Here is a 25834-nt window from a genome sequence, read left to right on the forward strand (position 1 = left end):
ACGCCGCGGACACCGCAACCGCGCACACGCCGCGCACCCACACACCCACGGGAGGACCGCGGGCTGCCGCTCCCCCAACCCACCGCAAAGGTGCTGGGGGCGGCCCGCCGCAGCTGTGTGCAGGGTTCTCCGCGCCTGCGGTTTGACACGGGGTGGTTAGGGCAGCCGGAGCGGCGCGACCCCCGGCTCTGCCTGGCTCCGCTGCCGGGCCCGCTTGCCCTTCATTTACGGGACAGCCGTCCCCGAGGAGCGGCGGGTGACCCGCATGGTTCCCACAGCACCGCGGACATCGCCCGGGAGTCCCGCGTCCCCCGTGCGAGCTCTCGATGGCGTTTGTTCCTGGGCGTTTTCCCCCGCCCGCGGAAGGGGTCGCAACCGTACAGAGGGACACCTGGACTGGCAGCCTCCGAGGCAGCCGCTGCCGGGCTGGCGTCTTCTGTCAGCCCTTCTGCTTCCCGCCCCCGTGGACAAGGACGCGGCCCCGAGGGGCGCCCATCGCCGCTCGACATGTCGAGGCGGCCGCCGGGCCCCCAGCCGGGAGTCATTCCCCCCTCGGCACAACCCAGCCACCGGCCGCGCCTGTCGGCAGCACCGCCGGGGGCAAGGCCGGGCCGGCGGGCGGGCCGCGCCGTACGGGCAGCAGCGGGCCGCCGGCGCCTGCCCCGCCAGCCCGCCTGGGCCCGCGGAGCCGGTAACAACGATGCTGTGTAGAGGCGTGGCTGTCCTTTCGGGATGGGTTGTATGTTTTCCGTTTGTTTCTTTGTTTGTTTTGGTGTTTTTTTTTTTTTTTTTTTTTTTTTTTGGGGGGGGGGGTTCTGGTCATGAATGCCGTGGGCTCGCCGCAGCTGGAGTTACCCGGGCTGGGAATGGGGCGAACCCGACCCGCTGCCGCCGCCGAGGTGAAGCCCCGGTCTGTTCCCGCAGCGCTCTCGACACAGATGTGGGGTTCCCTCCGTGTAATTTCACACCACTCGTTCTCCCGTGTTTCCTCTCTCCGCCGCGTTCCGGCCGGCACGGCCACCCGCGGGACAACTCCTCCTCCGCCACCCCCGGCAGCTCAGCAGCCGCGGCGGCGGCCGGCCGCGCTCCCCCGGGGCCGAGTGCACTTTGAAGGGGAGCGACAGCAGCTGCGGCGGGGTGGGTAGGACGGTGTGCATGGGGTGGGCGCGTCCGCGGAGGGGACATTACCAGGACTCGGAAAGGGCCACAGGGAGGGAGCCGGGGCTGCTGCCTGCCGCCGGGTCTTGCGCAAGGCGGCGGCTGTCCCGGGGGCGGTCCTCGGTGCAGCTCCGCGGCGGGGCCGGCAGAGGGGGCCCGCCGCCCGTCCGGCGGAGAAAAGCCGGCGGGGTGGGCCACCGCGCGGTACCCGGGGAGGGCGGCCACTCTCTACTGGGCCTGCTGCTGCCAGCACGGTATGTTCCTACCAGTGCCCACGCGTGGCTTCTGTCCCGAGGGACACGCGATCCGCCGCATCCCCTGGGACGTGGTTCCATGAGGAGCCCCCTTGCGCGGCGTCTGGCCGTGAGACCCCGGCTGGGTGAAGACAGGACAGAGGGCAACCTCAGTTTTGCCGACACCCGCTTTGGAAATGCTCTGGAGTTGGGAAAATAAATGTCCGTTCGCGTTTTGGCACCCGCGACCTGTGGGGACGGGAGCGGAGCGAGCTCTTGTCATTTACACCACCTAGTTTACACGCAATTAAACTGAGAGCGGGCTGAGCACCCTCGGTGAAAGAAATCGGCTTTTGCCTCTCCGGAGCCTGCTGCTGGGGAGAGGGGTGCTCAGGGTCCCCTGCGAAACAGGACTTCCTGCGTGGAGACCTCCGCAGCACAACTGAGTCCAGGAAGAGGCGCAGCAGCCTTCCATCAAATAGAGGGCACAAGCGTCAGGTGTGGGTTCCCTCGTATCTCTAAAGTGCGGGTCAGGAGCGCCTTCCCCTCTGCGGGGAGTTGCAAGGCTGCGACTGCCCCTTTCTGCCTCGCTGTCCCTTTGCGGGGGGTTCGGTTCGGTGGCACCGCGCCTTGGGCTGCCCATCGCAGGGCTGCCCTTCCGCGCCCGGGGCTGCTCCGCGGAATCTCCGCGCCGAAGAGTTACAGCTTCATTTTCGCATAACCTGCCCCCTTGCCTCCTTCCCCGCTGTGCACCCCCAGCTCCTCCAAGCGCTGGTGAGAGCGCCGACCCAGGTAGGGGGGCGGCTCAGCCTGCCCTCCGCCGCACTCGCAACAGGTCCCTGTTTTCAGCAAGCGAATTTGGTGCAGAAAGATCTCTATTTCACGTAGATTCTATGGTTCGTGTGCGTGTTTTGTTGTTTTTTTTTTTTTTTGTTTGTTTGTTTGTTTGTTGTTTTTTTTTTTTTTTAATTCCGTCTCTTAACACGTTTACTTCTTTCTTGTATGACACTATTTTAAATTAAAATTATTAGGGAGACGATTCCTTCTGTTTTAAGGAAAAAAATTATACGGGCAAATGGTTGTTACAAACTACAGCTTAAAAGCCATCTGGGGTATACTAATGGTTGATAACTTTTTACGGCCATTGTAGAGATAAGAAGGGTTATTTTACTGATGTATGTACATTTAGATACATCGCTTAAAATATAAAAATACGCACTTAGTTGTGCGTAGTGTTCTATTTATTTATTTATTTATTTTTACCCAAGAGGTAGGAGTATTTTACATTTAAATTAATGAATATATCGAGCTGAATTTCACGCTCTGCTTTGCATCCCACCTTAATCTGAACTCCTTATAAATATAAAACAAACCGATCTTATTACACATGTGTAACAGTTAGAAAGATACAAAATGCCACGATTTAACAGGAGACGCAGAAAATACTACATGCTTACAGTTTTGTACAACTTAGCAGCATTTTCAAAGCTGAAATGAAAGGCGTTAATGTAGACTAAAGGTGACGGTATTCTTTTTAAACTGCACAGAAGCCAAGCTTTTGCAAGGTTAGTAGTTAAATAAGGGAGGGTAGATAGGGAAAATACCATGGTGACGATATTTTTATACAGATTAAGTTATATATTTTACATGCCCACTAACACTCACTACACGCGTGTTTTATTTTGTTTTGTTTTGTTTTTAAGTTTGTTTAGCTAATTCAATTTATCGACCTCCTTGTGATTTTGTTTCTGCATGACAAAGAGAAGAACTCGTAGGAATTTACTGTCCCCTTAGTATATCATGTGCAGGTGCTCTGGAAGAACAGCAGTTAATGGGTTAAGCAGCTTGCGGGAATATCAGTGATAACGCAAAGTAAGGAAACGATGCGGGGTATTTAACGCTGATGATTCTTCTCACATGGTAAGACTTTTTAGCATCTCTAACGCTTAGACTTGCGCTTGGACAGTCTGTCTTTTGTGCAGGAATCCTTTTGAAGCAGGGATGACAACTGGCATTATAACTTTACCAATTCACATTCAGCATAGCTTACATTTGTATTTTGACATCAATTTATTACAGCCGTAAACAAACCACAAATGAATCTCTATCTACCATGCCTTGCCTCTGTCATACAGGATTACTCGACCACAAAGCACCAAGCTTTTTACATAATACTGTTAAGCAAAAGCTTCGGAAATATGAGAGAAGGAGCAACTATTTAGAGATGAATTTTAAACAGCCTAAATTGCAAAGGGCGAATTAGAACCTGAACACAATGCAAGTTCCTACTGCACAGGTAAATACTCTCTAGCCAAGCAAGCAGCGATGGACACTTGTTTGCATGGTTTGGATTTGTGCAGGATGGGAGAAAACTTGGCGCAAGACAGGCAAAAAACCATCTTGTTAAAGGAGAAATGCACACCTTAACAGAGCTGGCATACGTATCATATGAACACAAACTGAGAGAACTTGCTACAGACCCTGATCTTGCCAACACTTAGAAACATGCCTAATCTTATTCTTAGCAGCATTTCTGCTGAATGCAATAGAAATCTCTTTGAGCAATGCAATTACGTACACAATTGTTAGGAGAATCTGGGCTTAATGTGGTGTTATTCAATGGGTCAGGTCCAACCTCTTGTACTTGAATTAATTTAATATATTTATTAAGGCCCTCTTAAATATGTTTATAGTCATGCCAGTGTGCCTTGCTTCTAGTAGTGACAAATCAGTAGGTTACTGCCTGTGAATTATATTTGTAGGATCAGGCTTCTGAATTGCTCCTGCAAATATTAATATTTATTGCATAGCAGTTACCATCATGGGTGATTTCACTGACGAACCTGAAAAAAACCTGTATTAAATTATTTTTGGGCTACTGGAATAATGAAACATTGCACAGAGAAAAGCAGCAGCCAGTAAAGAAAAACGCAAGATTCTCCTTATTTTCTGCAGTGATCTCTCACAATGAAATATGCTTATTTAATCCTGGCATGTAAAGTATACATATACGATGCCACTGAGAGTAAGGTGTGAAATGCTCAGCATGATGCAGGGGAAATGTGGCTCAGTTGGCCAGGACTACACAGGTGTATGGTGTCTAGCCCCTATCCCTTTGAGGGAGGGGAAAGTGCCTAAACCCCTCCAGGGATTTTGTCTTTGATCTCTGCTAACTGATACAAGGTTACTCACTCTGGAAGCTGGCAACAGGTCAGTTTATGCAAAGCAGAAGGGTTGTGAGGAAAGATGAAATAACACATATTCATTCAGTTTCTCTAGCTTGGACATCTTATTACTTGTGACCCAAGTTTACCACTGAGAAAGTTCCCAAGGACTCTCCACCCTTTTTTGGACCTCCAGGTGATAACAGCGGTCAAAAGCCTGTCTCATTCTTTCTGGTCAGAAGCTGTAAACCTTTTTCTTTTCAAAAAGGACAGACCAATCCATGCTCTTGCCAATCAAAATATTTTAGAAGGCAGGTATGACTCCTGTTTTGAAGGCGTGAAGAATCATATGCCTGAATAGCTGGCATATTATTTGGGACATGGATGGCAAGGTCATGGACCTATATACAAAGGGAGCTATTTTTTACCATTTTACCACCCTCATTCTTCAGAAACTGCAAGCCAGAGGGCTGTGCCTCTCTTGACTCAAACTATCAAGTGGTGGCAGCAATGGGCAGCAAGCAGGGTACACCTGGGGAAGGACAATTTTCAGAAGAGGCTAAACTATGAATTTGCATTCAACATTAGCTGTGGTTTTACAGGCCTATGGGTGGCTGCAGGTCCACTGAGGGTATTGCTGAGTGAAGGAATGAGTTAAACCAACAGCCAGAGGAGGAGCTCAGGCCAGGCAGAGCCCCAGAAGGAGGAGTGATGAGATGTGATTTGGCTAATTCTTCCTACCGATGCAGATGCGGTTTCAATGCACAGCAACACAGTGCACCCAACTGCATGACTGAAGCAGCACGTCCCTGGGGACATTCCTCCACAGCAACCTTCCTGCTCATTTCTTCAAGGGGGAGATTTAATTATCATGAAGTTACTGCAGCAGCAGCCTGTGTTGATGCCCCCCCCTTCCTTTATCCTGCTTAGTCAGCCTGGTTCAGCTTTGCTGGGAGGTTTGTTAAGATCTAAAGCTAAGGCTGGGCTCATTCTTACGCTCGCCTGCTGTGGGTGTGCGTCGGCATGCAGGTGTTCAGTGTGTGCTCCCTCACCCAGGGCCGCAGAACCAGGCAGAGGGTAGGGGGGGACTTTCTCCTCCTCTGCTGCACAAGAAGCATCCAAATCTGGCTTTTAAAATGCTCTCTGGAATGTCACCAATGGGACAGTTTTCTCCTTGGTCTTACATGGCTGTTAATAAACATGTAAGAGTGGAGACTGGGTTAAAGTTACCACTGCAAAAATACCTTTCGGCATTTGGTCTTGTGTCCACTCCTCATACCTGTGGACCAGATGTGTGAAATGCATTCCTGCGCAGTTAGGATACAGCACGTTTTTCCTTCCTCAAAGTGAAATTTGTGTCCCTAACATTAAGCAGGGAGAGGCTACACAGAGGTGCAGAAGCAGAGTGATCACATCTAGAGCTGAGGGAACATCCAGTCTTATTTTCCCAGCACTCAAATCCCAGGGAGAGCAACGGGTTTAGTCCTGGACACTGTGTTATGGGCTGTATATCAGTGAATGAGAGAGATTACAGAGAAAGGCAACTACGGTGATTAAAGGACTGGAAGGAACCTATATGGAGAGATTAAAGGAATTAAATACATACATATAATTTGGGGTAAAAGGGAATCCCAGGGGACAGTGTGACTGTGGTTTACAAGTACATGAAAGACAACTATAAAGAGGAAGGGGAGGAACTGTTTTCCTTAGTGGAAAAATGATAAGACAAGAAATAACAGATGCCAACTGAAGTAAAACAAGTTCAGTTTTAAGAGCAAGGGCAACGTTGATCCTAAGATCAAATAGGTAGGAGAATACGCTCCCAGGGAAGCTGCAGATTCAACATCACTTGAACTTTTCAAGTCAGAGCTTGACAAGCACCTTGGAGGGGAAAGTTTAAGAAATAGTAGAAGTGAAGCCAAAAAGCACCAGGATATATGGTATGACCTAGAAGCCCAGATGATTTTGAAGCCATTTGAAAGGGTTGCAGGAAAGAAACACACAAAACCACGCAGGGCTTCTGGATGATTTCTTGCTCTGCATGGTTCAAAATTAAAAGGAGGGAGGGGGGAAAGGCTAAGCAAGGAAAATAAGTCATTTAATATGATTCTGCTGTGGTTAATCCCCAGAGGAGAAGCCAATTACTAGAAATACTTCAGAGTATGGGGTGGAGAAGGGAATGGAAATTGTTGAAAAGCTGCCATCTGGTATAAGTACTTGCTGGTTTGGAGACTTAAAAAATACGCATTGTTTGCCATTATACTATGCTCATTACATACCTAGATTAATGCAGATAACATCACCCACACCTAGTGTTTTCTGTGGCATTTTATGTACTCAGGTTCACACCATAACCACCTCCAGCACTAATTGTAACATTTGGGCTTTTGATCTTCTGCTCTGGTAGGAACACTACAGATGCCTTGTACCAGCAAATGGGACCAAAAAAGAAGAAAAAAAAAAAGGAAAGTCAGGCTCCTTTTGTTACAGGACATTTAAAAGGAGCAGTAAATCTGACTCACCTGGAGAGCAAGGAACAACTCTGGCATAAGAAGGATTCTGCAGATGGCATAGAATTAATATAACTACTTTATTCTCTGCTCCAGCCCCTCATGAGGGTGAGGGCATTTTGGTGGAGCAGGAACTGCAGCTCGGCTATCAGCTGACCTTGAGTGCTCTGGCCAGCTTGAATCATATTGGAGAAGCCCTGACGATATTTTGATTGATGCTAGGAGCCATGCAGGTGGATTTCCCTCCTGTGCCCCATATTTTGCTTCTACAATTAGCAGTGACTGACCAGGCAGAGAATCAGTCCACTGAATGTACTTGGTCTAGGAAAAATAGTTCACTATATCCATGGTGATATTATAATAAGCAAAATGTAACGGTAGCATTCACACTGCATCTGATACAAATTACTTGGTATGGCTTTGCCTTTCTCAGGTCAGTTTGCTTGATTTTCAGTTAAAATTAAGTAGGATTTATAAATGATTGCAAAAGTTCCTGTAAGGTCATAAGCAGGAGATTGAAAGCCTTAGTGTATTCACGGGACAAAGCTCCTTCTCCAGTCATCACCACTGTGCTTTACTGCTGACATGGGAATCTCTGGGACATTGTCCATAGCTTAAGTGAATAAATAAGCAATATTAAAACTTTGTACAGAAGCCTAAATCACTACTAACTTTGGCCCAAATTTGAGACAATGTGATTAAGACAGAAATACTTTTGAATCCAAAATGTCCTTCCATTATCCCTCCAAATAAGGGATTTGTTGTTCATGTCAACAAGATGCAGAGATGCTTCAATCCTAAGGAAAGGGAGCTTCTGACAGCATAACAGAAAGGAAGAAAGACAGTTTCCAGGGGAGGCCCCCTCCCTCCCAGGCTTGCCAGAAGGAAAGTCGTGGTCTTGCAACACTGTGGACTGGAGTTAACATCTAGGAACATTAGGATGCTAACTGCATCCTTCTTCTTCCTACACTACTTTTACCATTTGGAAACTGTGACAGACTAGAATGATGAAACAGGAAGTGTTCAGAAGAAAAGAGTGACATTAGTCCCACTACGACATTTTGATGCTCATATCAGCAGGTGATATTATTAGCAAAGCCACTCAGTGAAGGAATGGCTTCTCTGCTCCTACTGGCCCTTCTGTCCTTCATCTTCTGTTTTAAAGGGATGGGTTTTATTTCTCTCTCTCCATTTCCCCTTGTTCCATGACCCATTCAAGGGTAATGGGGTAAGTGCTGGTAGCTGATTCACTGCCCACATTGCAATGCTCCATGCAGTGACTTTGCAGAGCATTTCCAGTAGCTGCTCAACAAACTGGCAGCAAGCAAATGACTGGGATCTCTTTCCCAGGGAGATCGCAGAGGGGATGCAGCAAGAGGCCATTGCAGATTGAGCTTTAGGTTTAATTTGACTGAACGAGACAGAAACCAGCTTTCAGTCTCAAATCCAGTTTGCTACTTTAAATACAGCATGTGGTGTGAAACAGAATCACTTTTCTTCAGTATTTTTGCAGCCCTCCAGGAAAGGCAGGCAGTACCCTTGCTGTGTGAGCCTCAGCAAGAGCTGCCATGGTCAGAGTGGTATTGTCTGCGGGACAGGTACTGCTGTCCTGACACAGAGAGTCCCCTTACCCACAGCTAACACAAAATGTCTACTAGAGTAAATCTCAGTGTGATTAAGGGTAGTAAATCCCAGGTACCTAATTTCTGTAGGAGGCACAGAGAGAGATCTGGCCACAAGCTGTTCCCCACCATAAACTAGGCTTCTCCCACTGTCTGTCTCAGGTGATGGGGCTGGTAACACCTGCACAAAGCCCTGCAAGTGCCCTCAGCCTGTTTCATATCAGTCTGCTCTTCACTGCCTGGCATACTTTATATTTAACCCTCCTCAGCATAACAATGACTTCATGCAGAAAAGGCTTTTGCTTCCAAGCTGTTAGAGGGATTGTGCTTGAGACTTTCACCACAGCATCCCTTGATTGAACTGGAGATAGAGGAAGGAAAGCCTGACTGAGATGCGAAGGTGCTATTAACCACACTCCTCACTGCTAATGCATTCTCACAGCCACAGATGAAGCCACAAGTTAATCTCCTAAATTGTTTCTTCTCCACTTAACATCCCACCTGTGCCTGACTCTGCATGTGCTTAGCAAGTCTGAGCTTGGGTATGCTGGTGTCACCCTGTACCACCTGCACCGTACCCAGCAGGGTGCAGCCACCCTGTACGGGCCAGTTCATCAGCTGTGGGACATGTGGTCTAGCATTTGGAAAAGTTTCGGGAATACAGACTCTTTAGTTATAGACCTTAGTGTCAGTAATAAGAAGAGAAAATATCTAGATAATTTTGAAGGTGATTAACAATAAAATCTCCAGCTAAAAAGCCATCTAGTGCTAAGGTGGCACCAGCATTTGTCACATAGACACATTAAGCTTCTGCTGAACTTCACCCAGTAAAATGCATTTGCAGTTTTAGGATGAGCATGTGCTTGTGGGACAAGGCCTAGGAAAGAAAAGGATGTACTAGGTCTTATATGTGTGTAAGGTTACAACTCTTATTTTGTTTTGATAATGAAAGTTTACAAGAAAAATCTTGAAGTGTGTGTGTTCACATGCTTTATGTAGGATACGCACACAGAGTGTTGTCAGATGTCTCTGTGTTAATGATGTTTCATCAGTATCAGCTGCTCAGGACTGTATGTGGATGCTAAATGTTACTTGCTTTTAGTGATCCTATAGCAAAAGGCCTTGATGCTCAGCTGGTCTCATTGGCAAAACAATGCCTGTGCCAACCAACTGATGGTGATGGCTCTGCAAAATAGGTGAAATTCTGTCTTGGGATCTTTCCATGCATGTCTTCCCCGGGTTGCCCTGGGGTTTGTGAATGACAAGCCCAGCTAGATATATTACCCTTCCTTAAAATCTTACATGATTATTCCCACAGTGGAACAAGCAGGGAAAGGAGGAGGTCTGCAGGCTAGATTCTGCACTCCTGTCGAAATGTGCCCTCCCCAGAGCCAAAAGGTACCACAATTACTCGGCAGGTTTCTTCTTTGTGATACTCTCTGTGGCATGTCACTTTCCTTTCCTTTCCTTTCCTTTCCTTTCCTTTCCTTTCCTTTCCTTTCCTTTCCTTTCCTTTCCTTTCCTTTCCTTTCCTTTCCTTTCCTTTCCTTTCCTCTTTCCTCTTTCCTCTTTCCTCTTTCCTCTTTCCTCTTTCCTCTTTCCTCTTTCCTCTTTCCTCTTTCCTCTTTCCTCTTTCCTCTTTCCTTTTTCCTCTTTCCTCTTTCCTCTTTCCTCTTTCCTTTTTGCTTTTCCCTTTTCCCTTTTCCCTTTTCCCTTTTCCCTTTTTTTTTTTTTCTTTTTCTTTCTTTTCTTCTTTCCCCTTTCCCTTTACTTCCTCTCCTCTCCTCTCCTCTCCTCTCCTCTCCTCTCCTCTCCTCTCCTCTCCTCTCCTCTCCTCTCCTCTCCTCTCCTCTCCTCTCCTCTCCTCTCCTCTCCTCTCCTCTCCTCTCCTCTCCTCTCCTCTCCTCTCCTCTCCTCTCCTCTCCTCTCCTCTCCTCTCCTCTCCTCTCCTCTCCTCTCCTCTCCTCTCCTCTCCTCTCCTCTCCCTCTTTTCTTGTCGAAGGACAAGTCTGTTTTCCACATTGTTTAGTTCCTTCTTATATATTTTCTTTTTTCAGTGTTACTTTTCTTTGGTACTACAATTACAGTTTAGCCCATAAAACTGTTTTACATATTTATAATTTTCAGGGGACTCCTAGGCTGATGCAAATGTTTGCAGAAACTGTGTCCATTGGTTAAACAAGGACTTTCCAAGACATTAATGTCCACAACAGGCTACTCTGAGCTCTTAAGTTATGCCCTTTTACAGGCCAATGTAGGGATCTTCTGGTGGCACTGGACCCATTCTCAAAGCCCTAAGGGTAATTCAAAACAGGTCTAGATATCCAAGCACAGCAGTGCTAGCGACTGGTTAATTTTTAGTTTCTAGAAAAGACAGCTCATTTTTAGTCTCAGTGTCACTCTCAGTCTGAGCGTCACTCTCACTGACACTGAAGAATAACCTGTTTGCAGCAATGTCTCTGTTTAAGCTGTGGCAGTTCCTTCAGCTCTCTGTAGCCTAAGTCCTTACTTAACTCCAGTGTAAATTTCTACTTTAAAAATAACCTTTGGACAAGGTATGGCAGTGTACCTCAGCTCAGATGGGTGAGCCCACACCATTTCACACTGGCCAAACCCCAGCCCACATCCAATGTTGATCAATACCATGCCAAGACTTTACTCTTTGTGGGCACCTTCTGTGGGGCACAGGAAGTTCATGGTGTTTGGAGGACAGGGCAAATCGACTGCCTAACTTGTAGAGGAAAAAACGGTCACCTCTCCACTAGTGAGGACAGGGGAGGTGGGGAGAAGCTTCCAGGAGAAGTCATGGGGCTCCCTCCCTGCAAGTCCTAGGATGTGGTGGGACTGACCTCTTGTATGGCTGTTGCATGGCACCTGGACTCTGCTGGGCGTGGAGGAATGGCCTCTCAGTTGTAGAGATCTTTCCTTCGTCAGCCACTAGAACAGAGGGGATGTCAGAGGCCACCCCTGAACAGGGTGACCCGTGAGCACTGCAGGGGTGACAGGGGTGTGACAGGGGCATGAACCACCTCCCTCTCCACGCTTTCCCTTCCCTTGGAAGAAAACCAGGGTGCAAGTGGACAGTGAGAGGTCTGCGGGATGCTTCTACAGGCCCAGCGGGTCTGCCATGAGCACCAGACTGGGCAACGCTGGCTTCCCTGGGGCTGCCCTGCTGCAAGCTGCGGCTTCCACCGAGGCAGAAGGTAGCGTCTCCAGGGCTGTCATAGAATACATAGAACCACAGGATCATAGAATGTTCTGAGTGGGAAGGGACCCACAGGAATCATCAAGTCAGACTCCTGTCCCTGCATATGACAACCCCACAGTTCACACCATGTGTCTGAGGGTGTTGTCCAGTCTCTTCTTGAACACTGTCAGGCTTAGGGCCGTGACACCTCCCTGGGGAGCCTGTTCCAGTGCTCCACTGTCAGTCTGGCATCCCTCACCACCAGTAACTGGGCCTAAAACATGTCTAAATAATTGCTACAAAAGTGTTACTTTGTTTTAATGGAAATTATCACTACTCCTCTTGGGTGGTTTTTTTCTTAAGCATTTTTAATCTACCAGGTATGTCATCCACTGGCTTTGATCTCAACCACAGATCTCCCTTGAGGTCATAATGAGGTTCAGCTTTGTATCAAAGCCTCCGCTCCCATTTGTCCAAGATGAAATCTGCACACCAGCGAGAGAGCAGAGTGTGGTCCAGGGGAAGGGAGGAAGCAGCCAAGGTGAGTCAGCTTGCTGTCCCTCGCCTCTTCCTCTTCGATGCCTCCTTGTCCCCAGACAGTCATGCTGGGCTGGGAGAACTTTAGAGCTGTCCTCCCATGGAAGTGCCATGAAGAAGGATGATGATCTAGCAGGGCTTAACAAAACCTGATGCCTTCCATCTCCCCTAAGGCACAATGTACTCCAGGAGCCTGGTTCTCTGTGTAATCAGTTCTAGCTGTGAGGCCCTGATTTGTGTCAGGGTAGGTGAAAAGAAAAGCTATAATTCCAGACCTTCAGCCTTTCTACAAATCTTCCCTGAAATATACCCTAACCTTATAGACTATTCAAGAGCATGAAATATTCTTGGCAGAAAGTAATAATAAATGGCTCCCTGAAGACCAACTACAACACACAACTCTTTTAAAAGGAAATTTGCTGTAGAGTGAGCAAAGCTTTGCAAGATTAGCTCAAGATTGTATTTGCCTACTGCTTTCCAATTACAGATGTTGCACATGATACTCAGTGGCACAATGTGCTGTCTATAAATTGGCAAGTTCATTTTAAGAGACAGCAGGTTATTTTAATCTGTTTTTCCTCTAGCTAATTTGCACAATTATGAAGTTAGAGACTGTAAATGCCTTAGTTTTAGCTTTGTTAGGCAACAGACATATGTAAAACTATGTTTTCGCATTTCTCAGCCAACACAAAACCATAATTGCATGACTTTTAGGTGTGAATTATGACCACTATATCAAACCTACATGGGACAATATCAAACAAAGATAGTTGCTTATTTGGTTTATGCACTACACAAGCCATCTCTCGTGACAGCCACTTGACATTCAATTTATTTACTGTATCTTTGGTGTGTTGCAGAGCAAGAATTACATCCATCTGTTAAAAACAGAATCTAAAATACAATAAATGTTTCTAACTTGACACTCACATTTGTCCTGAGCAATCAGCTCTAGATGGCCCTTCTTGAGCAGAGGGCCTGGACCAGGTGCCTTCCAGAGGTCTTTTCCAACCTCAACCTTTCTGAGATTCTGTCATCCTTCTGTAAATTACTTGTTATTCTGTATTCTTAAGCAAGTATGAAATTAAGAAGCTATATGAAAAAGTTAACCACCAAAACCCCCTGTACCTTACAAAGCAGAAAGCATCTCAAACCCACCAAGATTTATTCTAGGTATTCGTCATAGTACACCAGACAGGTCAGAAAAATAATGTCTCAGTGTTTTGCTTGCTTTTAGAAAGCCTAATAAATCACCCAGCTACGTGTCAGGCTTTAAAAATCACCCAGCTATGTGGTAGGCTTTTTCAGTGCTTGCCCTGTATGTGAAGCTCTGCAGAAGCAAACCAGGGAAAGGCCAGACTTGTCCCAGGGGCACATGGCTGCTCCTCTGGCAGTCACAGACTGCACCACCACCTCTTAGCACTGGGATGATAAGCCCTCGGTGTCAGGCTTTATCTAGTACTTAGGTATATTGCAAAATGGTTCAATGCCATCTTCCCAAATGCTCTGCAACAGGAACACATGGTGATCCTCTCATTTCGGCACTGATTTAGGATGAGTGGAATTCAGAGTTCAAGTGGTTCACAGACTATAAATCAGAAGAAAATTTGTCCCCTTGTCCGACTGCAAAAAGAAACTTTGCTGCAGTTGACAGCAGCCCCCTGGGAAAGGTGTCATATAGCCTTGCTAAAACACGGGACGGGAGAGGAAAAGTGAAGGAATCTTCAGGCAGGAATGAAAAATAGTACATCTTGCTTTCTTCATTCCTAGCTTTCATTCTTTTGTCTTCATTTGATCTTTTAAAACCAAAACTACAAAAATATTTAAAACCTTGCTATGAACCCCTATTGCACATAGATATCTAATTTGTTTAGTTCAGTAAATATCTAGCAGTAAGAGAATCACTAAGAACAAAGCTAGCCCCAGCATTATAGAAATGAAACAAATTTTGTAGTATGTCAAATATTAAAAAAGATGTGTGATGTCTTTCTCTCTGGCACACTGCTTGTGCAAGAGGTACCCGTGATGCTGGAAAAGGCAGTCTTATTCTCTACAGATACAGAGCAAAATGGACCATGGCAGGGTCTATGCAATTTGTCAATGTTTTGTTCAAATTCCTATTACTTTATCTAAAATATCCTTATGATAAGAACTTATCTTTACCTTCTGATGGGAAAATTTTTACTCCATTATCATTTTTGAGAGATTAAAAACCTATCAAGCATATTGGCTGAGCCTTTAGTTTGTATAAAAGAGCATTGCTGGTGATCATAACTCTGGGACTCAAATCAATCGACAACATCCACTTGTGTTACCTGGTCCTCCGTGATCACTTTGCAAAATTGCAAACCACCAAACATTAAGTGCCACTGGATGGACATCATCTTCCACTGCCATGCTCAGCAACATTATTCCTTCCAGATTTTGTGACACCCCCATCCCAGGCATTTGAGATAAAAACTATTTTGAAGTATTTCCTCTGAAGAAACTGATTCAGTTAAAAAGGCTTGCAACATGCTTAACAGACTAGCAAAAGCCCCCATACGTATTTAACTGTTTTGTGGAATTTAAGGCACACGCATGCACACAGTGAGGGATTTCCTTATTTTGCTCCAAAAGAAATTATACTGCTTTAAAGTATTTTTTTCACACAATACTTTCTATTACTTTATAATCAAGAGAACTATTTCATTACAATGCAAAGTAAAGCTTTTTAAAATGAAGATAAAGGAGTCTTTACCGAAAAAGCCAGTGGCTGCTCTGTTTTTCCTCATCAGGTACATGGTCCAGGATAGAGGAGAAGACACACCAAACTGCCCGTGGTTCATGTTTAAGTTTATATGATAGCCAGGCAGTGACCAGATACTGCAGAAGACCAGCAGAAACTAAGCAAGATGAGGGGAGAGCTCTTCCTTTTCACTCCACTCTTTCTCTGCCCTAGAGATCATTATTTAACATGAGCAAATTGAAAAATGACATGCAGCCATACTTAGTATGTGTTTTTTTTCTTCCACTAACCAAACTCACATGAGACTTCCCATCTTTCTCTCTCTCTTCTCCCCCCCCCCCTTTTTTTTTTGCCTCAGGCATTTATAGGCTAGTAATTTTCATTTAGCTTCTCCACCGATTTTTCTCTGCCCAATTAGAGTGGAAGTGGATGAAGATTTAAGTTCAGAGTTTTGCTGTTAGAAAACAGTTTGGTACTGTTCCTGTTGTTTTGGCTTATGTGCCATTTCAAAGGTGTGAGGGTCTACTACCAGTAAATAGGCTAATGATACTGATAGCGATTCTTTCTGCAGACTTTCCCTGCTTGTAGTATTTTATAGTCACTAATGCCAGACAGCAGTAGCATGAGAATGCCCTTGATTATGAAGATTTTTTTTTTTTCCTCAGGAGATACACAGGACAGTTTAAGCCCAACCTCTTTCACCCCATATGTAGGAATAATTTCATTGACATCTCTGGGATGGCAATTTGTATGAGAAACAGTAATAGAAGTCAACCTCTATGTTCTGATAAATCAGTGAATATGAATCAGTATCTGCTAAAGCTTGAAAATTCTTCTATAGGAGAAGTGGTGTATACCTCAGTTCTCTCTTGTTTAAGACAAATAATTCTTCATAGAATCATAGAATGCTGTGAGTTGGAAGGGATCATCGAGTCCAACTCCTGTCCCTGCACAGGACAACCCCACAGTTCACACCATGTGTCTGAGGATGTTGTCCAGTCTCTTCTTGAACACTGTCAGGCTTGGGGCCGTGACACCTCCCTGGGGAGCCTGTTCCAGTGCTCCACCACCCTCTGGGAGAAGAACCTTTTCCTCATGTCCAACTTAAACCTCCCCTGGCACATCTTCCTGACATTGCCACAGGTTCTGTCACAGGTTGCCGGAGAGAAGAGATCAGAGCCTGTCCCCCCTCCTCCCCTTGTGAGGAAGCTGTAGCCGCCATGAGGTCTCCCCTCAGTCTCCTCCAGGCTGAACAAAACCAGTGACTTCAGCTGCTCCTCACTTAGCTTCCCTTTCACACCCTTCACCAACTTGGTAGCCCCCTTCCAGACACTCTCCAGCAGCTTTATATCCTTTTTATCCTGTGTTGCCCAGAACTGCACACAGTGCTCCAGGTGAGGCCGCACCAGTGCAGAGCAGAGCGGGACAGTCACCTCCCTGGCCCGGCTGGCAATGCTGTGCTGGATGCACCCAGGACATGGTGGCCCTCTTGGCTGCCAGGGACACTGTTGGCTCATGTTCAACCTGCCATTGACCAGAACCCCCAGATCGCTCTCCACAGAGCTGCTTTCCAGAATCTCGTCCCTCAGTCTGTATGTACAGCCAGAGTTGCTGTGTCCCAGGTGCAAAATCCAGCACTTTGCTTGTTAAACTTTATATAGTTGGTGATTGTCCAGTTCTCTAATTTGTCTAGACCATTGTATTCTTCCTAGATGTGTACAAATGTACAAGTGTTATATACTTTGTAAGACCATGTCACATTTGTCACCAAATGTGAAATTCAGCAATTTCATAGGAATTCATAGATGAGCAGATATATTGATGAATAAATGAATGGATGGATAGATGGGTAGAAAGATTTTTTCAAAAACGTTAAACTGGACTCCAAAGTGTCCAATATACCAAAATGCTGCAGTTACTGAAAGAGTGCAAGTGGCAGTTGGAGGAACGACCAGAATCCAGCCTGCAGTGCAGTTGCAGAGCACCTCTTGTACCAGAGTAGTGTAAAACCCCTCTGCACCTAGTGGCCCTCATGGCAATCCCCTGTCTCCCTTTTTTTTTTTGTAGTTTAAGGAGGGGAGTGTTGGCTACAATTATAAATGTATTCCCTGTACTTTTTCACACCTCTTCTTTTGTAATCCATTTTTCCTCCCAGAAAATGGAGAGATGCTCATAGACAGTGATAAGGAGAAATAAAACTGAGTAGTAGCAATTGTATCTGGGTAGACAAAATGAAATGCTGCCAAATGCACAGCTGCTGTTTGTTGTTGTTTTCTGTTTTGTTTTTGTTTGTTTGTTTGCTTTTTTGAATTGGTTATAAATTTGCTTTTTGGTTTGTGTTTTTCAGATTTCAGGTTGGGATGTTTCTAATGAAATCAGGGAATACATGTGGAAACAAAAGGCTGTGAGATTTACTAGGGATTTTCCGCTGGCCAAATTTCATATTTCGAGAGCACTGCTAGCTTTTTAAGTGTTATATTCTATAAAAATATTACAACCTCACTTGTCAGCACAGGGCCAGAAACCTACAGACACTACAAACACTTCAACACATGCAACATTACCTATGAGGAAAACTGTGCGTGTGCTTAAGTTATTCCACAAATGGTTGAAGCCATCAGTTTGTGAGAGCAGGTTCCAATTCCCGTTAAATCACAGGAACTCTTGCACCAGAGCCAGTATAAAAGGGACAATGAAATAAGGTGTACTTCTGTGAAAGGCTAATCCAGAAACTATTTGGGACTATTTGGCTGTTGTTCTTGTACTGAACAGAAAAACAAGAAGTGGTATGTTGTTTACCTTTCTTTTGAACTTTGTCTTAACACTGCTTGAATGAAGAAGAAGAGACCTGCACAGGAAACACACTCCTTTTCCCAAGGAAAATAATAGAAAGCGGAAAGAGAAAAAAGAAGAAAAGCCCACAGAAAGCCCAGTGATATGAAATGAAACAGCACAATCTCTACCACTCTAGCAACTCTTACACAACCCTGGGTTATGACATTGTTCAACTGCCACAGGAGGACTGCGAGAGACCTCAGGCAAATGTTTCATCAGTTGCACAACAAGATGTTTCCTGGGCTTTGCCGACAGTGGTTCAGCAGAGATGCAATAGCCCCTCTGTTACGGGGCAGATAAAGCACCTCCTGCTAGCTGCTATCTTCAGATGCTAACTCTACAGAAATGGTTCCTTCTTTCCATCCCTCTGTATAGCTTTGGGTTTGAGCTTTTGAAATGTACAGGCCTTTAGTCCTCAGCTCTCTCGTGGCTTTTTTATTATCAGTTTTCACCCTCCTTTTCCTATTGCTTGTTGCTCGTCTATCAGAGTGTGAGCACCTTGTGGACATTTACATAAAGATAAGGAATGATGGGGCTATGCAAGACACATGCATGTTGATATCAGAGAGGATGCATCTCCAGGGAAAACTGAACTACAGACCCAGCATGGATTTGGGTTTCATACTTTTCTTCCCTAACATAATACCTTAGCTGTCAGAAAATGGTAGAGACTGTAAAAGACCTTCTTTAACACTTATTTTAATTTGGTTATTTGGGGATTCTAGAAAAAAGCTACCAGTTCTTTTGGATGAATGTTTTTTACTCACAGTGTGTGTGTTCAGCAGTGCAAAGATGGTCAAATGAACATGAAAGTGAAACCTCAGCTAAATTTTTACTACATCAGCTACACTAACTGCCCCATTGGCCACTTTTCAGCCATATAGCACAGTGTTAACTTGGAGGTGGCAGGGGGCAAAGAAGACGTCATAAGAGCCAAATAAAGAGGTAGTCTTAATTTTTACATATATATGGCAAGGGTTGCTCCAGCAGCAAAGTTCTGACCCGATACTTATATAAGGAAGACATACATTTTGGCAAGACTTTAGATTTTAAAATGGAAATCTGTTTTTCTGAAGGTGTTAAAGACCTGCACATCTCATGGACTTCCAGTGAAACTGGTGTTCAGATCATCTGGAAGTCAGGACTGAGATAACTTTTTAAACTCAGTAATTTGAGGCATTGCATAAATTTCAAGATTAGTCCTTGAGGAGCTTTATAATATGTTTTGTAAAGCAAAAACAAACATCAGTCTGAAATTAAATGGAAGTAGCTGGGAGCACTGTGCCGTTTGATGATGTCCCTCTAGCAGGTAATAGAAAAAGTGAAAGTGGATTACTGTCTCCTGTTTTCAGATTGAAGGTATGTTAGCCACAGAGCTTTCCAAAACTGTAAACACAGCCCTGCTAAGAAAAATAGGTATACTAGGTTATGCAGCGTTTTGTCTTATATATTGCTCTTAATACCCCCACACATACTACAGGACACCTGTCCAAAACAGCTTCATGTTGACTATAAAACTTTTACTTCACTGACTATGCAAGACGTTCCTGTCTGTGAAATGACTGGATTCCCACATGCATCCCTTTATGTACCTTGTAGTGCTTTGATAAACTTACATTTCTGAAACTCTAGGGTCTCGGCTCACTTGGCTTCTGTGGCATGTGGCATGTGCTATACAAAGCACACTTTGCTATACAAAGAAACACTCAAGTAAAGGAACGTAATCTGATGTTCCTTTCCCATCTTAACATCCAGCCTCTGTCAATCTTTTTTTTAAGACTGCAGAGAGATTTCCCAATAAAGCATAGTTTTCACTTTATGAACAGAAGTAATTTTAGGGTTCTTTGAACTGAGCTAAACAACTGACATATTTTAAAAAAGCATAACGCAGATCAAAAAAAGCCAAAGAGGCAAGTAAGAATGAAACAGGATGGAGTACACGTCCTGTTTTTGACATGCAACACCATCTTTAACTAGTTTTGAAGCACTACATCCTCTTTGCAGAGCCTTTAGCAACCACCTTCTGAAGCAGGTTGTTTTTCTGGAAGTGGGATGTCATGAGCATTTGCCTGTGTTTCTAAGGAGATTGCCAAGATTGTGGATGAGGGTGGATTTCACTGAAAAGTACACATAGCTACTGGGAAAATTCAAATGCCAGGGCTTTTTTGGATACGGGTAATATTTATATGCACTTTCACCATGCTGAAGCTGGATGTGTGCTCCAGAGAAATCAAATTCTGCGAGACATTTGGAACAACAGCTAAAATTTCATTTGTTTTGGAACTGCCTACTGGACATTTGAAAGTAATCAAAAGCAAGTTTATATCTATATATATATATAGATATATTTTTTTTTTCTTACATGAGTTGTCCTTCCATCACTATCTCCTTATAATAAAGTCAAAGAGTTGTGAAATGGTTATGTTTATAAAAAGACAGAGCTTTGCAACCTAGGAATCCATTTGCTGATTTGCCTCTCCAGGGGCACAGCCATCAGGCAGCTGCCTCCCCCCACCAGCACGGGCTGCTACATCACTTGGCAACGGAAGCGCACACTGTACACAGCACTCGGGGCTTTTCTGCGTCGTGTGGCCACCCCCGAGCTGAGCTCTGCTGCAGGACTGCAGGCTCAGGGAAGCAACAAGCTCTCAGGTCTGCACTGGCTGGGAGGGGGAGCTTTGCAATGACCTGGCCAAGCCACAATGCCAACCCAGCCAGCCCCGGCCACAGCCAAATGTCAACTTACTGTCCACCCCAAAAGCCTGGGCTTCTGCCCTGCTACCTCTGCAGCAGTTGTATCTGGACCAAGAAGCAGTTTTCACCTCTCTCCTCTTCTGAGAGCTACACCAGGCTGTAATTACATTGCCAAAGGGAAGAGGTGAAGGTGTCCATTAACTCCCCTACCTGGAGCCACCCACCTATGTGTTTTTGACAAAATTCACGTTCATTAAGCGAGACTTTCTCAGCCAGACTTGGCCAGAATCACTGCAGAACTGACATATTTTTCAACTTTCCCCCACTCTCTGGCCTTGTACCAGCACAGAACCTAGCCCATGGACTCAGACTGGTGTAGTCTAACCTGGTTTGAAATCCAGGACTGAAAACAAGAGGCACATGTACCACAGGACAATTAAAATGCTAAAATGCCAAATGAAACCACACCTAGAAGCCTGTCAGAGCTGTTTCCAAGCAGATTTCAGCAAGCCACCAACATCTCTGTCACCATCTTGAAGACATTGCACATATATCTTGGTTGCCAGTTGTTTGCCAAGAGACCCAACACAGGGCTAGCTGGGAGCTCATGTTCCCTCTGAGTGTGATAATACAGAAAGTTTTCCTCCTGTGTAGGGGTAAATCTAGGATGCTTCAAATCTTTCCACTGGGTAGGAGGCCTGCTTGGGTGGCCAGGATGAGCCATGCCCAGGAGGTGAAGGCTGCCCAGCACTAGAAACCCATCAACTGGCTCTCCCAGCCTCTCTTGTTGGAGTGGGTCCTATCTGCAAGGATAGCTATGCACAGATGGAGCAGGGACAGGACTGGGGCCTCCCACATTCAGGCATGGCTGCAGAGGCAGTCTCTAGTTTAACCTGACATCACACCCCAGAAACTGAAGGATGTTTTCCAGTCAAAACCAGTACATATTGGGTTTTGGTTTTGTGAACAGCTTTAGTTTTGATAAACTGATATTTTCTGGAAAAAAAAAAAAAATTAACCCACCTACCATTTCTCATCTTAGCCAGAAGGACAGATGTGATCTGGGGAGCCAAAGAGGCACCATCAGAGAGGGTTCTGACAAGTATGGGACATGAATTTGAATAATTTATTAGACTTCTCCAGTGCCAGGCAACTGTCTGGAAAGAACCAAAACTGTGACGTCTACATCTGAACCATGCAAAGCCAGAAGTCTTACAGAACGTGCAAATAAGGAAAACCAGGCAGCACAGATACAACACGACTCACTATCTTTTGGAGCAAAATCTTTCCCAGATCTCCATTTAGCAATCTGTCAGGCTGAGTAGTTTAAAAGTAGGACTGACAACTCTAGGAAGCAAAGCACTGTGTCTGTGCTGTAGCTCCTGCCACAGTGATATGGAGACCGAATCCACCATGTACTGAGATATTTGGGTAGTGGTAGCACCCCAGTGCTGCAGACACATTGCTGTATCTTCTTGTCCAGCATGCCACCCAACGGGAGATTCCTGGATGTGGTGATAGGACAAACCCCAGAATACCCAGGCTGAGCATGGGGTTGTTCTTTGCCCCCATTCCAATCCTTTCCACAGCTCCTGGCAGAAGGAAGAGGGAAAAGAGAAGGGTGGAATGTAGAAGAACAAGGGCCGTCTTTCACAGACTGGGATGGAGTGCTTTTTCTTGTGGCCAAGCTGAACGAAGAGCATCACACTTTTTCCAGATGTGAAAGGAATGCCACAAAAAATGCTATTGGCTTTGTGTTACCCCAGGGCATGCTCCCACCCTGCAGAGCAGGGTTCACGACACAGCCTGCTCAGCCTCACTGGTGGTGGCACTGATGGGATAACCTTCAAGATGTACTCACTCTAACAAGACCTACTTCAGTCCTCCAGACCCTACTCTGTGAAGCTTTCCCACCAGAAGAAGAAAGAAAATCAGAAGCCCAAGCCAAATCCCACCTCACAGTCATCTCTCCACCTTCACTGATTTATTCACCCATGTAGCATCTCGAACAGACCAAGGCATGAAGAAAGCAAAAAGCTTCATGATGATGTTGTCTCACTAAGGTTATGTTTCGCTTCAGTGTGCCAGGGGGCCATCCCAGGCAAAAATCTATAACAGTGACAGGGGGTGCACAAAGTCTGAGCAGGTCCCTTGGTGAAACTATAGAAGAATACAGAAGGTCCTTTCTGCTCCTCTGCTCGCTAGTCTCTCAGAGCCGTGTCTACCATTATTCCCATTTGGAGGTTGCTGCACCTCAGAAGAAGGGAAGGTTTATTGTTCAGTCTTCTTAGCAGCTGTTGCCATTACAGATTGTTGGTGCCTTTGCTTTGGGAGGCAGCATCCTTCCAATTTTGTACCCTCCACCACTCATTTGGTTCCTGTTGCCTGCCCAATAATGTTGATTAGGCTTCAGGGCAGAAGCACCGTTTTGCACTTTCTTCTCAGACAGGGTTTCAATTGCGGAGAAAACTCAACCTTGCTTTCTTTAATAATTTACATGGCAGTATTGTGTGGATACTCTTAACTGCTACTTAAAAGTAATTAATTGATTTTCTGACATATCAGTTAACAATGTATTGCACTGACATGAAGTTGTGATGCTGCTGTTGATTGGGCTGGATGACTAAATGCATCATACTCAGTTCAGGAGCTGAGCTTAAAAGACTCTAAATATATTCTGCTATAAAAGGAAAGGCATTTTACATGTAGTGTTGTCTAAAACTTGAATCCATATGGTGCCTCCAATGCTGTCAGAGTGAAGTATTTCATTGTTATTTACAGTAGACCGATAGTATTTAAATTTAGAACATCCGGTAGGTATGAAAACACAATTTCTGTCAGCTGGAGACAATAGCACATGTTGAACTGCAGAAAGAAGGGAGGCTGCAGAAGGGCTCTATGTGTGTATATGTAACTGAACTGGGAGACGTGGCTGGAGCATCTCCTTTCTCCATACTAAGTTGCCTACCCTGTTCAAAACCCAGGAGCACTGCAGATGCATATACAGATGAGTCTGAAGCAGGAAGACAAAAGGACAGAACCCGTTTCTGGAGATTAATGGTGGTTTATACAGCTTTTTATCTTTACAGTAAGTCACCAGTTCTATTAAACTCCAGGGCTGGGTGGCAACTGCAGGTTAAATAAATTACTGCAGTCAAAATGTTCAAACCAGCCCTATTCTGTTAGATAACTAAATAAAAGAAGACCAGCCCTTTCTGTCTTAAATGAAATTACGTGAGGAACTTACGAGCATTTATTACACTCCACAATCACAAATTCAGAAATCTTCTGTTTAATTACTTAGGCTTGAAAACTCTGACCTGAGTAGATAGTGCGTGGGGGACACTACTGGAAATATTTTCATTCATTATAAAGGATATGAAATTACTTGCTTGTGATCTCTGCTTTGATATAGCTAATCCCATCATGGATAACTTAGAAGGTCAAATGCTTAAATTTTATGTGTTGCAGAATACTTCACATGTTGAACACTGTTTTGCTTCTGTTCTCAAATAATCTTTTTTCTCCTTCCTTCTCTTGCTACAAAACACCACAAAAACATCAGCTGAGGATCAGACCAATTCTCCTCTAAAAGTGTTCTTTTAATAAATATGGATATTTTATGTTAAAGTATTTGTGTGGAGAACTAAGTACTTTTATTGTATCAGCTGTAAAAATGGAGAAAAACCAAGAAGCTTTCTGGTGCACAAACTCTTCTTCAGCTATTTATATCCATATTTACCTCAAGAAAGCCTGTCATTTTTATCTTTTGTGTTTCAAGAATATAAGAACATTTCTTATACACACTCAGCCTTGTCACAAAATCTAGAAGCCGCTACAGGAAATTAACTTCACCAAGACCATCCTGTTTATGCAATTACAGTATTAGCTGACTTGACTCTGCGTACGTGGCACAGAACAGAGTCCCACACAGAGAAACAATCTCCACCCTCAGAATTATTTATCGTCAATCCTCTCCTGTGATTTGGCCATTAAAAATACCTGGCAACCCTGTTATGGCTTATTTTAACCTCAAAAGAAGAGCGATAGAAGAACTGCAGCAGATTCAGCAATGAGCGTTTTGTGGGGTGTTTAGCTTCAGAATAAATGAGTTTCGAAAAAGAAGAGAGGCCATGAATTATTAACAGTCCCCTCTGTAGATGGGAGAAAGTGTCAAGATTTTGCTGAAGTCATGGATTGATTTTCTGACACAACAATTGAAAAGATGTGAAAGCAGCCACTTGGACAGTAGTGTCAGATACACGATCCATCGGTAAATGGGATTCCTCCTCTCACTTAACAGCACTGCTCATGCGCCATTGATTATGCCATATTATATAGCTCACAGTAATACATATGGGGAAGAAAGAGTGGGAAAAGTAGGCAAAAAATTGTAGGGTGGGTGGATGAATAAAACAAAACAGACTAAAGAAATCCGGCTTTATAGAACTGGATAAAATGTTATTAAAAGTTACTTTTTGCCCTCTGAAGCAATGTAGATTTAGACTAAAATTTCATTTCATAAATTTATACCTATTTTTTAACTGTGTTTTTTTTTTTTTTTTTTTTTTTTTTTTTCCCCCAGGGAGGAGTTAAAGAGATATAAATGAAATACCTTACAACTGTTTTTGGAATTAAATTTTTAATAATATATTTTTACTGGAAATATTACTTTACATTTAATTTTATTTTGAAATGGTTTTAAAAGCCTTGGCAGCTGAAACCATTACTCTTAGGGTATTTATTGGTTCTAGATTAATTTTTAAAGTAGTTTGCCAAAATTCTTAATTATTTGTTTTCAGTCAACTCAAAATAGAGTTATTGTTTCTCTGTTTTTTGTTTTTCTGAGGTTTTCTACTATTTTTAATTTTATTTTATCTTATTTATATATATATATATATATTTAAACACAGCTGGTACTGACAGAACAACTGCAGTCATTCTATCTAGAAACAAATCACCTTTCTGAAATACTGGATTTTGTATATTTTGCTGACCATTCCTGTTAGCCAACAGGGATATTGGACACCACTGGTCTCATCCTTTCCAAATGCCAGTTTCTTCTCTCCCATTAATTTATAAATGTCAAGTGGAAGAAACAGCATAAACTGCAGGGCTTCCTCACAAGCTTGACCAAAATCAGAATGAAAACTGAGCATCTTTCAA

General features: G+C 44.4%; 1 protein-coding gene and 1 long non-coding RNA gene across 5 annotated transcripts in view; one reads left to right on the forward strand and one right to left on the reverse strand.

Annotated features, from left to right (window-relative positions):
- RUNX1 (RUNX family transcription factor 1) overlaps window positions 1–25834 on the reverse strand; it is a 178782-nt gene that overhangs the window by 79741 nt on the left and 73207 nt on the right. The gene's annotated exons all lie outside the window — the stretch shown is intronic.
- On the forward strand, window positions 13–24298 carry LOC110365501 (uncharacterized). Its single transcript, XR_010473498.1, has 3 exons — window positions 13–10085; window positions 12255–12415; window positions 17487–24298. It is a non-coding gene; the product is annotated as an uncharacterized LOC110365501 (long non-coding RNA).

The sequence above is a fragment of the Columba livia genome, chromosome 1, assembly GCF_036013475.1.
Source record: "Columba livia isolate bColLiv1 breed racing homer chromosome 1, bColLiv1.pat.W.v2, whole genome shotgun sequence".
NCBI classification, from domain to species: Eukaryota; Metazoa; Chordata; class Aves; order Columbiformes; family Columbidae; genus Columba; species Columba livia.